Source organism: Lissotriton vulgaris, chromosome 4_1, assembly GCF_964263255.1.
Source record: "Lissotriton vulgaris chromosome 4_1, aLisVul1.2, whole genome shotgun sequence".
In the NCBI taxonomy this organism is placed as follows: Eukaryota; Metazoa; Chordata; class Amphibia; order Caudata; family Salamandridae; genus Lissotriton; species Lissotriton vulgaris.
The window spans coordinates 264,043,434-264,060,130 of NC_141691.1; positions in this window are offsets into that span (position 1 = coordinate 264,043,434).

Genomic DNA, 16,697 nt, shown 5'->3' on the forward strand with positions numbered 1-16,697 from the left:
TGTTATTTATGAGTCAGTATGAAGAAACTTTTATTTATAACAACAACCCATACAAACAGTGGATCGGTGGTTGGATCCGGTTCATCGATAACATCTTCTTCACGTGGACAGGGAATGAAGAGGAACTCGCATGCTTTCATGACTGGCTAAACAGCCGGACAAGAGATATAAAATTTAGCATTCAGTCTTCAAAAACCAAACTAACTTTTTTGGACGTAGAAATTTATTGTTCCAATGGAGAATTGGTGACAACCCTATACAGGAAAAAATCAGATAGGAATAAAGCGCTCAATTTTTCAAGCAATCATCCAAGAAACCTAAAACAGAATTTACCGATGGGCCAATTCCTTTGCATAAGAAGGAATTGTAAGTTCAAAGAGGAAAATAAGGAACACGCAAATTTGCTCAAAGAAAGACTACTTAAACGAGGATACCCCTCCAAACTCCTGAAACAAGCTCTAAAAAGAGCATGGTGGACGCCGCGGGAAGAAAGCTGAAAAAGAAAGAACGGAAAAAACAAACCCGGATTGTCTGCGTATCCACATATTGCCCTTCATCAAATTGGCTTAAGAGAACCATTCATCAAAATTGGCATTTAATAAAAGAACTGGATCCACAGTTTAATGAAGAACCACTTTTTGCTTTCAAAAACGACAAAAGCATTGCCAATCAGATAGTGCGGGCAGCACTACCTAAAACACCCAACCCCACATTGAGAGACTATGTGGGACTACCACCAATCAAGGGTCACCACAAATGTGGGACGTGCATATGTTGCGCATCAACAATTATAGGAATATTGTTCCAACATGATGGTATATCTTGAAAACGCGAGTTTTTATGGAGTGATTTATGGAGTCTTATGTCCATGTGACAAATTGTACATTGGCAAAACGAACCAAGAAATACGGCAGAGAATTTCCCAACATAAATCCAGACTCAAGAGGAAAGTACTTACAGCACCCTTAGTACAACATTGGATGGAAAAAGGACATGGCGACCTGAGATGGACAGTGATCTCCAAAGTGGAATAGATTCAAGGGGTGGCGACCTAGAAGCCAAACTACGGCAGAGGGAAGCCATGCTAATACTAAAGTTCAATACTGCAACAAACGGGCTAAATGAAATGTCAGAACTTTATCATTTGTAACACTATCTGTACATCAATTTCTCTCCAGATAATCAGTTCAGGGCAATTTATAAGTTTTCACACCCATTGGCAAAAAATCATAATTTTCCTTCATCACACTTCTCTGGGCGTCAATTACGAGGACATCTATCATCACACCAAATCGAACTTGAATCAATAATTCATCCGAGTGCTTCTATTTAGCATAATCGTTCCTCATAATTCAGAACCTTCTTTCAATGCAGATTCTTATGTGGAACTACTAGGACGTCAGTAAATACATCATCCGAGTGCTTTCAACAATAATTATTACTTTCTAAAACAAAAGCTGGTTTGCGATACCACTTTCGGAAAAACTGGGGCAGATGTCTCAAGATTTCGATTTGCGAATTCTAAATAGCGATTTTTTGCGAATCGCTATTTAGAATTCGCAAAATGGAATGTATGTTCAAAATTGCTATTTTTTAGCGATTTCTTAATATTCTTTATTTGCGAATTCGCATTTAAGGAATAATTTCCAATGCATTCCTATGGGCCAGGAGACCCATAGGAATGATAATGCAATAATTCTCAAATTGTGAATTCGCAATTTGCTAATCGCAATTTGAGAATTATTTCAATTGTGCAGGGGTGTCTCAAAGACATCCTGCTGCACCCCTGAAATTTACATGTGTCTGCATGTGGCACACATACATGCCCTATTGGGCATGTATGTGTGTCACATGCCACCCTCACAAATGCCAAATAGGGCATTTTTAAAACAAATCGCAAATTACCACCAACTACAAGTTGGTGGTAATGTGCGATTTCTTAAAACAAATTTGCAATTTCTAAAAGTTACATACATATCATTTAAGGAATCGCAATTTTTTGCGATTCCTTAAATTTCGATTTTTTGTTACATTTCAAATAATGCTAAAAGGCCATTTGCAAGTCGCAAAGGCCGAAATTCTGCAAATTTCGGCCTTTGCGAGTCGCAAAAGCCTTGATACATCTGGCCCATAGTCTCTTGTCAGTATACGATTTCCCAAAACAGATTTCGCTCGATACACTGAATAAAAAAACTACATATCCCAAAGAACTACAAATCCCAACATGCCAAGCTAAAATCCGAATTCAGATTTCAAGCGCCAGCAGTATGACGCATAACGACGGCACCTGAGAAACACGCCAAACAAGAACTCTGAGAAACTGGATCCGACGGTAAGACCGTTTGTTTAGATCACTCGTTTTCAATACCTTAAGGGTCCGCAACAAAGTGCCGTCAGTTTAATCGCGCCGCCCAGCAAGGAGCCGGAATGCGAACATTGGGAACGGCATATCATGCTAAAAAACAATAACGAGAATGGGACTGTGAGCCCGCCATGTGTATTTCTCCAAGACTGCTCCCAGACGTTTAATATAGATGTCCACATAGGGCAATGTCAACCCTTCAAAATAGAATGTTGCACCCGTCTCATTAAATGTCAAAATGAACCCTTGAGAACAAAACGTTCGACCCGTTTTTTCAAATGGATGCATATGACTGACATAGAGCCGGATAATTAAAAGACTTAATCCCTTTTTTCCCCCAACAGAGAACAAAACAGATTAAAAAAAACATATAGAAGAGAAGATGTCTTCTAACACTAACCGAACTTGGAAAATGTTTTGAACGATAAGAAAAAAAAAACACACTTGCCCCTGAAAAGTAAGTAAGAACCAACAAAATTCCGTTTGTAGACCATAAATTATAGCCCCCAATTCTGACAAAATTGCGCCCTCTCTTATGCCCACAGCTTCACCTCAGACAAGAATTCTAGAAAGCCCAACAGGTACTGCATGAGTGAGTGCTGGTCTGAATGTTAAGTTGAGAGTCACTTGGCTGCAGCAAATCGACTGAATGTCTTCTATGGTTTTTATGTCTTCCAAATTAATTCTGTCATGGTCCTGAAGAGAATCCCTCGAATTTAAGGGATTCGAAATGCGTCGACCTTGTTGTGTTTGATCCTATAATCTCTTTATAAAATTTTCTTCCTGATTCTCCAGGCCAATCGTGGTTGTAAATAATTTGAAAGTATAAAGTATAAGATGGCCTAATCACCTAGTGTGATTTGAAGAAAAAGACCTTATGTTTATCTTTAGAACCTTGGATCAAGAAATGATTTAGAATCAGGGATTTTATTCTTACACAAAAAAGACCCTTTCTCTTTTCACAAAAACCCTCACTTTTTGTTTCACATTGTGTATGTATGTTGTAAAGATGACGTTGTATGATTCTAATGAATGTGTCTGAATTTAATTGTTCTGTTTGTTTATCCTTACATTGTTTTGCACATCTTTCTAACATCCCCATGTATATATTCACAAATTTGTCTTAACAGTTGGAGTTCTCTCCTCCTTCCTATTTGCAATTAATATAAATAGGCAGTATTCACTTTTGTTTGTGATACATTAATGTCGGATGTTTAAAAATTTAAAAAAGAAATAATTTAACTTTTCAAAAATAAATATATATATTTTTTTGAGATACATTTCAGGACTGAAAGAGTGGTCTATCAAGTTTAGAACGTGGTGCTCTGCTTTGTTGTACTTCGAGTAAAAGAATTGAGCAGTATTGGCAATTGTTTAGTTGTTTATGAATGTGGCGTAGCCCTACTGCGCTTAAGCCAAACCCTTCCTTGTTCTAGAGTAATGGAGGAAATGGCTTGTCCCCTGAGAAATGTTTTTTACGCCTCCCATAGGATGGTCGGGGAGTCAACTAATGTGGCATTTTCTTGGAAGTAATGGTCTGTCGCATTTGTGACTGCCTTCCCAATCTTGGGGACCTGCAAGTAGCGTGATATATCGGGTAGATACGTCGCTATGTCTTGTGGTCGTGAGTGTATTGCAGGAGTAATGGGGAATGGTCAGAGATGCCTCTGGGTCTGATCTCTATACTTTCCATATTTTTAAGGCTACCCACCGATCCCATGAAGTAATATATTCTTGTTAGGCTATTGTGTACCCCAGAGTGAAAAGTGAATTGCCACACTATTGGGTGGTGTCGCCCCCACACATCCGTGAGCCCAATTACGTCCATAAAGCTCCCAAGGCGTGACACTCCCGAGTTACCCACTCGTACAGGATATCTATCAATGGCTTCGTCCATAATGGTGTTAACGTCCCCGCCAATAAGTAGCTCTCCCTCCGGAAGGTCAAGTAAAAAATCACTGAGATCCGGGAGCGCCACTGCATGTAGTGCAAGGGGGATACAGACGGAAACTATATTAAGGGCCCGCCCCTCCCAATGAGTGATTATGGCTGCGAACCGCCCCAATACATCAGTTTTGGCTTTGTGTATTACTAATGGGAATTGTTTTCTTACCAGTATGCCCAGCCCTCTTGACCCTGAAGAGAACTCCGAGTGTGCCACCCTCTTATACCCCATCTGTCCATCGCTTTGCTTGTGGTGCCAATAAGGTGTGTCTCTTGCAGAAAAACTACAGCTGGGGAGCCCCTCTTGATACATTGCAGAACCAGACCCCACTTTATTTTATCTCCCAGTCCTCGCACATTCCACGTAAGCAGGGAAAGAGGTGACACCGGAGTTAAGGGGAATGTATCAGGCGCAAGGTGCGCTGTATCTTTCACATCATGTCCGGTGGGACTTGTAAAGTGTGTTACAGATTCACAGGTGTAAGTTGTGTGCTTCATATTGTGCGCTTGTACTGCATAACAAAGTGCTGTATCTAAAACCAAAACATAGGCCTTGATAAGAACATTTGAACAATCCCAAGCCCCACCCGTAGCTTTGCTGGAAATAACATTGAATAGGGCAATTCACGGGCTCTCAACTTCTTCTTGACCTCCAGGAAACTCCTGCTACGTGCTGAAACCGCCGCTGTATAGTCTGGAAGAAGTACACCACAGAGTTCTGCACACGCATGGGCGGCGCTACCCGCGCCGTTTGTAAAATGGCATCTCTATCTCGGAAATTAAAGTTGCGAGCAAGTACTGGTCTGGGGGGAAGCCCAGGTTTGGGCCTGCCTCCTGGCACCCTGTGTGCGCTAGGCATGGGCGGATTTTGCGGATTGGCAATCCGCGAATTTGCGGATTTGCGAATTTGCGGATTGCGAAAATCCGCAAAATCCGCAAAATCCGCGAATCCTCGCGGATTTTTTTTTTTTTAATGTTCGCACGGGTTTCTGCAAGTTCGCGAGGGTTTTGTACAATTTCGCAAATTGCGAAATTGTACAAAACGCTCGCAACCTTGCAGAAACCCGTGCGAACACAATGTGCCCAGTAGGGTATGTGCCTCTTGTGTGTATAAAAGGTCAGAGAAAGATCAGTTCAGCAGATGAAGAGAAAGAAGCTCCTGGTCACAGGAACAGCACGGGTATTGCGCTCATGAAAGTCAAGGATGCAAAGCCTATCCAGCATCACAGCTGATTTTCCACGGTAGATTTGGGAAGAAGGCACACCTGTCCAGCCTCGACGACGCTCACGATTGTTTTTGGGCTAATGAATGAGTCACTGAATTTGAGCATCAACTAGTTCGAGCGACCATGTGTGTGTTACTATGAAATCGCCCCGAAGGGCGCAGGGGTCCCTTGAGTGAGCTGTGAGCTGTAACTATTTTACAATGGCGCCAGCAAGCTGCCAGCGCCGTTGTAAAATAGTTACAAAGTTAGCTTGCAGAGGAAGCACTTAGATAAAATAAAGCAGCACCTGCTTCGTTTTATCTAGTGGTTCCTGTGCAAGCTAACTTTGTAACTATTTTACAACGGCGCTGGCAGCTTGCTGGCGCCATTGTAAAATAGTTCCATGAGTGGGGGTTCAACTTTTGAACCCGTTACGTCCGCGGATTTTTTTTTGCGGATTTTGCGGGAAATCCCCAAAATTTGCCGATTGCGGATTTCCCAAAAATCCGCAAAATCCGCGGGCGTAACGGATTTCCCGCTCACACTTAGTGTGCGCGTTCTACCGAGACGAAAGTGGAAAGACCTCTGGAGTGCAGTCTAGTTTTTATTAGTTCCTCGACGTATAGGTCCATGGCGGGCCCCCTTCACTTTCCGTAATTCCCGTTATGAAAGGAACACTCTTCCTGCTCATCCAGCTTCGCCGCCATACATTTGTTTTCAGCCTCTAACTGCGATGCTTTTTTGATTAACGTGGTAGTGTCCTTTGTCAGGGATGTAGTCACTTGTTCCACCACCGTGACCCTAGCGGACATTTTCTGAAAGTCTGCACTGTGGAAGTTACATCTGCAGAGATAGACCCCACCGTCGACTGCACGTTGTTGAGGGCAGACATAATATCTTCCAATGTCACTTTGGGCACTACCGCCTCCTCCGAGGATTTATCTGTGTGTCCTTTGTGCTCTGGCAGTGGGGGAAAGTCCTTGCTGTACGCACATGTATCCAGTTTTCCCTGCTGGGTTGTGCGTGGACCTCTTCCACCCATCATCGGCTGGGCAGTCTCTCCTTTCCGCCACGACTTATTGTGAAGGGCCATATAGTTTATGGGGCGGCCACTGGAGGTAACTCCCTGGCTTGTCCCGCAGCTGTGTGACCTACAATCTCTGCCCCATCTCTCACAAGGCCTCAGCCTAGGGGCCGACCGTGGCCAATTCGTATCAATCTGCACCAGCAGTCGTTTGTTCTAGGACGAGATCACGCCTGCAGTTCAGCGCGCAGCCTTACAAAAATTTACTGGCCGGCACCACGAACCTTGTACCAAAGTCTATGTGTAATATTGGGTGCCACTAGTCCCTCTGGCCCGCAGCTGGATGTGTACGCCCTGTACCTGTGTGCTAATTAGTGCCTCCTGGTGCAGCCAATCAAGGCCCTGTCGGGCTCTCCTGTCTCCAGAGCCCCAGTCCTAGTCAGGCCAACCAATGCAGCTCCAAACAGAGGACCCCCAGGCACCGCACCGGGGGTGCCACGCGTGGCCCAAGATGTAGTCCCTGACAGCTCCGGCTGAACCGACGAAGCGGCACCAGGCCGATCCAGCACCTACCTCCACCGGTGCTCGTCCGACCGTAAAGCCGGCCATAGGTCACAGTCAGATTTCTCCAGGGGGGCTGCTCCGCCATGCCAGCTCCAGGCAGAGAAGAATTGCGGCCGTCGGCAGGCCTCAAAGGTGTCCAGACACTTACGTTTACTCGATCGCCGGTTCTCCCCCAGAAGCGATCCCAGGCTTCATGTCCGGTGCTCAGGCTCTTCACCAAAATGTAGTCCTCTGCGTAAGCTTTCTTTGCAGGCCGTCCCCTACGGCACGGTCTGCACGGTGTTCTAGGCGGCGGAAAGATACTGGAGCCAGCTCAATTTGTCCCGCTCACTCTCGGTTGCTTCTGGGTGTCCTTTGGGTATGATTTGGACTGCGGATTAATGTACAGATTATAGGGGAGACAGCCTCACCCTCGGAGCTCCTTCAGGCTGCGGCCATCTTGCTCGTCAGCAAGCCACGCCCCAACAATGATTTAATTGTTCTATATTTTTTAATTGTTCATTACTTTTTATTAATTAATATGTTGTCTGTTATGAACAAGATTGTGTTGTTCAATATTTATTGATTTGGTCAATATTAATTAATTTATATGTATTGGTATTTTTATTATTAATTTATTGTTAATTATTTATTCATTGGTAATTATGTTTTTAATAATTATTAATGGGTATTTGTAAATAATTTAGAGTGATTTGAAATCATTAATTATTTTAAATAAAAATAAAATCATAAGTAGGTTATATTTACCTTCTACACTATCCAACATTTTCCCTACTGTTGCACTCTCTGGAGTTAGAATAGTAATTTTTACCCCTACGCTATCCAACACTTTCCCTACTGTTCCACTCTCTGAAGTGGGAATAGTAATTCTTACCCCTACGCCATCCAACATTTTCCCTACTGTTGCACTCTTTGGAGTGGGAATAGTAATTTTACCCCTACGCTATCCAACACTTTCCCTACTGTTGCACTCTCTTGAGTTGGAAATGCAATTTTTACCTCTACGCTATCCAACACTTTCCCTTCTGTTCCACTCTCTGGAGTGGGAATAGTAATTATTACCCCTACACTATCCAACATTTTCCCTACCGTTGCACTCTTTGGAGTGGGAATAATAATTTTTACCCCTCCGATATCCAACACTTTCCTTACTGTTGCACTCCCTGGAGTGGGTATAGTCATTTATTCCCCTACGCTATCCAACACTTTCCCTACTGTTACACTCTCTGGAGTTGGGATAGTATTTTTTACCCCTACGCTATCCAACACTTTCCTTACTTTTCCACCTTTCTGGAGTGGGAATAGTAATTTTTACCCCTACACTATCCAACATTTTTCCTACTGTTGCACTCTTTGGAGTGGGAATAGTAATTTTTACCCCTACCCCATCCAACATTTTCCCTACTGTTGCACTCTTTGGAGTGGGAATAGTAATTTTACCCCTACGCTATCCAACACTTTCCCTACTGTTGCACTCTCTGGAGTTAGAAACGCAATTTTTACCTCTACGCTATCCAACACTTTCCCTTCTGTTCCACTCTCTGGAGTGGGAATAGTAATTATTACCCCTACACTATCCAACATTTTCCCTACTGTTGCACTCTCTGGAGTTAGAATAGTAATTTTTACCCCTACGCTATCCAACACTTTCCCTACTTTTCCACTCTCTGAAGTGGGAATAGTAATTTTTACCCCTACGCCATCCAACATTTTCCCTACTGTTGCACTCTTTGGAGTGGGAATAGTAATTTTACCCCTACGCTATCCAACACTTTCCCTACTTTTGCACTCTCTGGAGTTGGAAACGCAATTTTTACCTCTACGCTATCCAACACTTTCCCTTCTGTTCCACTCTCTGGAGTGGGAATAGTAATTATTACCCCTACACTATCCAACATTTTCCCTACCGTTGCACTCTTTGGAGTGGGAATAATAATTTGTACCCCTCCACTATCCAACACTTTCCTTACTGTTGCACTCCCTGGAGTGGGAATAGTCATTTATTCCCCTACGCTATCCAACACTTTCCCTACTGTTACACTCTCTGGAGTTGGAATAGTATTTTTTACCCCTATGCTATCCAACACTTTCCTTACTTTTCCACCTTTCTGGACATTTTTCCTACTGTTGCACTCTTTGGAGTGGGAATAGTAATTTTTACCCCTACGCTATCCTACAATGTTCCTACTGTTGCACTCTCTGGAGTGGGAATACTAATGTTAAGCCCTACGCTATCCAGCAACTTACTTAGTGTTGCTTTTTTTGGAGTTGGAATAGTAGTTTTATTCCCTCTGCTATTTAATATTTTTTGTATTATTTTAGCTAATGTAGTATATAATTTATTTGAAAAATATTCAAAGTAAATTTTATTTTTTTTAAATTATTATACATAATTATTTAATTTGTATTTATGTTATTGTTTTAAGAGTATACATGTATTTGTATTTTATAATATTTTTTAATACTTAATAAGTTATTAAAATAATTATTTAAACTGATTATTAAGTAAGTATATATATTATATGTATATGTTTGATTAATGTTGTATTATTATATATGTATTACGTCAGGGGCACGCTATTGCCTTCGTGGATTCCAGGCTGGTGGCAGCTGCTTGGCGCCACTGGGAAAGGCAGCACGTCTAAGGGCAATTACTACGGCACAATCTAATTATTTTAAACTTGTGGCACTCTAACTTTTCGGCTGCTTATCTTATTTTGTTATTATTTCCTGTTCGCTTTTAAAGTTCTGCTTCATCAATACTGCGGCGCTCTGCAGATCTAAAGGCAGGCGCCTCGCTGTTAAGATTTGTACAGTACTGTATTAACTTGCCGAACATTCTTGTGATCCTACCTGCTGCCTAGGGCCCCCTCTGCCCCGGTCCATCGCGGCTCCCCTGCCGTTAGTGTGGAGGGCGGCTCCCCTACCGCGGCTCCCTGTGCCGGTCTGGTAGAGAGAGCGGGCGCCATATTGGGAGGAGCCTGAAGAGCACTGGAACCAGAGTCAGCGGTCCAGTTGCCCGAGGCTCACTCCCATAAAACGCTAGGTGTCAATGGGAGCGCAGCGGAAAAGCGCAGCGGGCGCAAAGAAGGCGTGCCGGAGTTGCGCCTGAGTTAAGCCCGTCTGCCCCCATCCACGAGCGTTCGGGACCAGGGGCCACTGATTCTGGCCAAATACACATCTACTCCTCTTCTGAGTTAATAGCATTCAAACCTAATGCTAACTCGGGCCCCCCACTGTCCACACACACTTAAGCGCATTTCTCAGCTGGAGATCGTGAACACCAATATCTCAGCTGATGACCTAATACCTATAAATATATTGAACCCAACAACCACCAGCCTTACACAAGAATTCAGATGTATTTACCTCAACACTCTGTCGATGGTTAAACACCAGATCGATATCTTTCTCCAACTAACGTCCGAGCAACCAGATATGCTCTTATTGACTGAGACATGGCTTACTCCAGACTCTTTACCAGACATACTCGTATCTTTACCATCTGATTACTACATTCTCTCAGCCAACCGCCTACCTGGGAAAACCGGGGGCGGAGTTGCAGCTATTATTCTCAAATCCCACCAATTTAGAGAACTACCGTCTCTACTCCTTCCAGATACGGAGAATATTGTCATTAAGCTGAATACTGACAGTGGAGCATTAGTACTGGTTCTGTTGTACCGCCCACCCCAGTCGATGGCCACTTTTCCTTTAACTCTAACAGAACAACTTGCCTCTCATGTTACCAATTATTCTAAAATTCTTCTGATCTGGGACTTAAATTACTGGTTCGATAATGCAAAGTTGGACCCCCAGGCAGCTGAACTGACAGACCTATTGACAGATCTAAACCTGAACCAGCATATACACACTCCAACCCATCAGAAGGGCCACAGCTTAGATCAGATTTGGTCACCTGCCCTTACAGCTAAAGTCCCTTTGCCCTCGCAGTTGGTCAGACCATTTCACTATCTATTTCTCATTTTCCATCAAGGGGGCCGCTAAACCTATTTTACAAGCAGGCAGAGAAATCCGGAAATGGAAAACCATGGACCTACCCTCATTTTTAAACTCACTGAACTCTTCCCTCCCCGTGCAAAGTAAAGACATAGAGACAGCCGAAACTATGCTCACTCAGTGGCTGCGCCAAGCTGCAGACTGTCATGCCCCCCTGATTAGTTTTAGTAGATCACGAGGGAACGACGCTCATAGATGGTTCACCTCTGGCCTAAAGAAACTAAAACTTGAAATCAGACAAAAAGAAAGAAAGTGGAGAGCGAACTATTTACCACTTGATAGGGTAATTTACTGTTCTGCCAGAAAGGCGTACCAAAAGGTTCTGCTCCAACACAAAACTGAATATTTCTCTGCAAAAATCCTGAATTCAGTGAATAGATCTAAAGAAATATTCAGCATTGTGAATGACTTGTGCAATGACGACAGGACAGCCCCCCCACAGTCCCCACACAGAAACTCTGTGATTCATTGAACCAATTTTTCAGTGAAAAAATCCCAAAAATAAAACAAAATATAACTAGCTCTCCTACCCCTACCCCTTTAGATGATATTTTTTACAACCCTTTGACACTATATTATTGATCAAAAAATGTTTGTTGAACTCCTCACACGAGTCAAATCGGGTCGCCCGACGACATCTGTCCGCCTTACATTTTTAAAGAAATAGGACGCACCATTCCCCAGAGCATCCTTCCCTTACTTAATGAATCTCTTACTCAGGGTAAGGTCCCTAGCAGTTCTAAACATGCACTATTGATCCCGTTGACTAAAAAAACGGGCATTGATCCACTGGACCTCACAAACTATAGTCCTATCTCCCTTCTACCCTACCTATCGAAAATTTTGGAGGCCCATGTCACCAACTGTCTCTCTAATTTTATTGAATCTACTGAATACCTAGAATTAAATCAAGCAGGGTTTCGTCCCTGCCACTCAACAGAGACAGTCATACTTGCAGTCCAGAATACCTTAAGAACCAATGCTGATAACAACTTGCATCAGGCTCTGGTGCTCCTTGATTTGTCGGCGGCGTTCGACACGGTTGACTATTCCATCTTGGTCGACCGTGTCGAACAGGCCGGCCTCAGGGGCCCTGCCTTGAGCTGGCTGCAGTCCTTCATATCTGAACGCACTCAATCTGTGAGGTTAGGTATGTTCACAGCCCCCAAAATCAGTACCTCTTGTGGAGTTCCTCAGGGCTCTTCCCTGTCCCCTTTATTATTTATTCTGTATCTGCGCCCCTTGTTGTATTCTTTGAAAAATCACAATGTCAGGATATACAACTACGCAGATGATTTACAACTTATTTTTTCCCTGAGCTCTCCTGATGCAGTTGTAGAATTCCAAGCCACTATGACCCACATCCAAAGCTGGATTACTTTGAACCATCTTTAGCTCAACTCGGGCAAGACAGAACTTGTCTTGCCTGGGAAAAGTGAAATCAGCTGGGGCCCCCATTTTTGGCCCTTAGACTTGGGAAATCCCCCCAGCAAATCTCACAAATCTCACTCCGTCAAGAGTCTGGGGGTAACCATCAGCGAGGATCTCTCACTGAAAAGCCAGATAGGAACGGTAGTCTCTTCTCGATTCTTCCAGTTGAGAAAGATAAGGAAAATCTCCCATTTTTTAACCCACTCGGCTCTGAGTCAGGCAGTCATCGCCTTGGTCTTATCCCGCCTTGATTTTTCGAACAGTCTTTATCTGGGTCTTCCAGTTGGTCAGCTTAAAAGACTGCAGTATCTGCAGAATCAGGCAGCCAGGCTTATTTATAAGCAACCTAAGTGGCAGTCCATCAGGCCAGGCTTAGAAGAACTACACTGGCTGCCTGTGGTGCAGAGAGCCGCATTCAAGGCCGGATGTATTATTTTTAAAGCTTTGCAAAAATAGGGTCCGAAATTTATAAGGCAGTTGATATGTAAATATATCCCTTCACGCAGCCTTCGTTCAGCCCATAAAGATTTACTTTTGGTACCCCAGTATAAGAAAAAACGTCAGGGAGGCAGCAGCTTTCACTACCTTGCAGCCTCCCTTTGGAACTCCTTGCCACAATCCTTGCGACAAACTGAAAACCTTCATTCTTTTAGACATGCTTTCAAGACCTGGCTTTTTAAACAGGCATACTCTAAAAAGATGACTGCCGAAAATGCCTTGCTATGTTATGTCTTCAAACCCACTGTTCAATAGCGCCATGAAGCCCATTGGCGTACGTGCGCTGAATAAATAAACAATTAACATAACATAACATAACATTACTTATTCCTTTTGAACATTATTAAATATTTTTAGCTATGTTTATTTTATTTATAGGTTTATTTTACATATTTTTTAACAAAAAAAACCCGATATTTTTAATAACGATATTTTTAACATCAATACTTTTTTTGGGATATTTTTGTACTTACCATGATGTAGATAGGATGTTGATATTTTTGACATCAATATTGTTGCTCCAATATTTTTGTAGGTCGATTTTTTGGCCTTCGATATGTTGTCAGTGATTCTTAGAGCATGTGTTTTAAAATTGACCAGATCTTTTCTATTTGGGTTCTTGGAGAAAGGATCTCTATGTATTATCTGGATGTATGTTTCTAGTTCCTCAACATCTACTGCGGGGATAAAGTCTTTTAAGAGATTTTTGACATAGGTTTTAATGTCCTCCCTCTCTGAGCCCTCCGGAATGTTCATGATTTTAATGTTATTACATCTAGCATTATTTTCAAGTGTCTTCAACTTATGTTGTCTGTCTTTTTCTCCCTTTTTGACGGCCTAAATCTCAGTGCAGTTCAACACTTCTCTTGAGGCCTCCATTACACATATTCTTTCGGTAATTGCCTACATTTTAACTTCTAGGGATTCACATGAGTCTTGGATCTTGGCCTGGTTCGTCTCTGAGTTGGCGAACCTATTCCGAATTTCTGATGAGAGGCAATCTAACATCTGTGCCAAATTTGGCTGGTCGGGGGCAGTTGACATTGCTGATATGACCAGAGAGGTCGACGTGGAGTTAGAGGTATCAGAACCAGAGGCAGATCCCAGAATGTTTATTCTTAATACCTTAAACATATTATCTGTTGCAATGTTGCCAAATTCCACCACACCAGGAACTGGGATAGTTTTCTTTGTATCCATTTTGGCCTTTATAACCTTTAGTACCTTGGTTGGTGATGTCTTTCCACTACCCTTACGTATGGAAGGCTGGGACTCTTCCAGTGGCAGGGAAGGGATTAGTTGAATTTTTTTCCTGTACTAAACAAATATCTTATAGATGGCATAACTTTAAGTGTAGAGGTTTCCTTTAGATGTTGCGAAGACAGAGACAAGATAAATTGCTGATTTCTTTTTAAGTTCTTGCCTGATTTTATAATAGATTTTTTAGTAACAAGATTCCCTACAGTAGGGGCCCAAAAGGAAGTGATAGAGGATTCTTCCAAGTGCTCCAACTGGTTGTAAATTTTATTGGGTAAATTGTACCTATTAAGGTGCCCTGAGGTTGTAGAGCTCTCCTCTGTGACCGCTTGAGAATGCGGGCTCTCAGATATTTCAGAATTTTGAAAGGGCTTAGGAAAATTAACGTCTTCAGATACAACCCCCTTATTTATGCTGTCTACACTATGTACTTGGGAGGTACCGGAGCTGATAGCCTAGGTTTGACTTTTCTTCCTATCTTAGGTGGCAGATTTGAAGGGCAGCTCACAATACAGTCCCCTTTATTTGAAATGTTGGCTCATCTGGGGGTCATAGGCTGGCTCAGGTTAAAACACCCCAGTGATCCCGTATGGCTACACTGGCAAATGCTAGAAATTAGGGATGTTTGAGAGACAAATCTGTGTCCTTGTAAATATTGTTTATATTTTAATTGCTGTAAATGTTGTAAGTCCTTCCATTGCGAAACCAACAAAAATCTGCCCAGTGAAACACTCCTGAGTCCAAACTCTACCTTAGCTCCACTAACATAACAACGGTTGCAAGCAGACTTTTGACAAAAGGAGATCCTACCTGGCGTTCCTTGCAAAGAAATCCTAGCGGCTGCACGCCTCTTGGAGCGGATCCCAGATGCTGCCTAGAGTAAACTTTCCCCAATGTAAGCAGCTGCGGACCCCCATCTCAGCCGCGCCGGATCCTGATCTATATCCACGTCCGGGTCTGCCCAGCCATTGCGACTCGGACTGAGCGCCACCCCACTGCGGCAAGCAGTGAGAGGCAGAAGCGAGAGGCAGCGAGAGGCGGATGGACAGAAAGGACGGAATCCCTGAGATAGCCAAAGACCCCATGCTTAACCAACAAACAAATAAACCACAATAGTGAAAGCGGAATGACCCGGCAGCCCATATAGAACTGCTGTGTGAGTAGTTTTCAGCACACTTTCATCGCTCCCCTGTTTCCTAATGCTCAGGAATCTTTTTAAAAGTGCCAGGAGGTGGAAAGGAGCTTGCTGAGTGACCTAGCTAGCCGACATGTTCCCATTAAATAGCTGTTGCTGGTATTGACATTGTTGGGCCTTACCACATACCAAAGTTAATGTGGTTGGATGAGATGGAGTAAGAAATTGGAATGGAATTCTGAGGGTGTGAGAATATGTATCCTGACATCGCAGGACAAGAACAAAACATATTTTTATGTCAAAAACTGTTCTAAGGAAGTGTGTTTGGAAAAAAGTTCAGAGGGTTAGGGTGAAGTCTGCTAGGAAGTCAGCAAAAGGAGAGAGCAAGTTTAACAATCCCAAGCAGATAGTAAAGAAGACTACTGTTGAAAAAGATCAATAGATTATTTGCCATATAACTCGCCATTCCCTTGCTAAAGAAAACATAGGTAAATAGAGTATATGGGGTAAGGACGTGGGTGGTTATGAAGCTAACAGATACTGATAGTTAGAGGTGTCACAGAGTGATGAGCACAGTGGCGATGTGTGGATTGGAAGTCAAGAATGCACATGAGATGGTTGAAGCAGATGTGTAGGTAAGGAGTGAAGGAGCAGGATCATTTGTTGGTGAGGAGAATGTAGAGTGTGGAATTAGATGTTTAGAAGGGTCATTAGAAAACCAAAGAATTTGGAGAATTATGTGTGTGAATAAATTCACTTTGCTATTTAAAAGTGGGTATTTTGTATAGTTGTAAGTTTGTGCAGGATTATTTTTTAATTGTATGCAAATGGATGTGTAGTAATGTGTTAGCATTATTGTATTAGTTTACTGTGTTTCATTTAATAGAATAAGGGGCATGGTAGAATGTGGTGATAGTCAGTGTATAAATTAGGTCTTAGAATATGGGTGACATAGATGGTGGGCATCAGAACACACAGTTGTGTACATCCCTGTATGGAAATACTTGAAATAAACCATGTTAATGACATACATTGCATGTTAGCAGTTACTATAACATGCTTTGCATGAGCTACAGGCATTGTGTCCTGTCACTGACTGGAGATACCACAGCCTTGACTCTGCCTTTTGTTTGCATATGTGAGGCCTGGTGTGTACCTGTAGGTTATACTGCATTCTTTTCTCCTAAATGAGAACAATTGGGTCCCCAACAATAAACCCCTGCGCTATGCAGGAACTTTTCCAATATCACTGCTTTT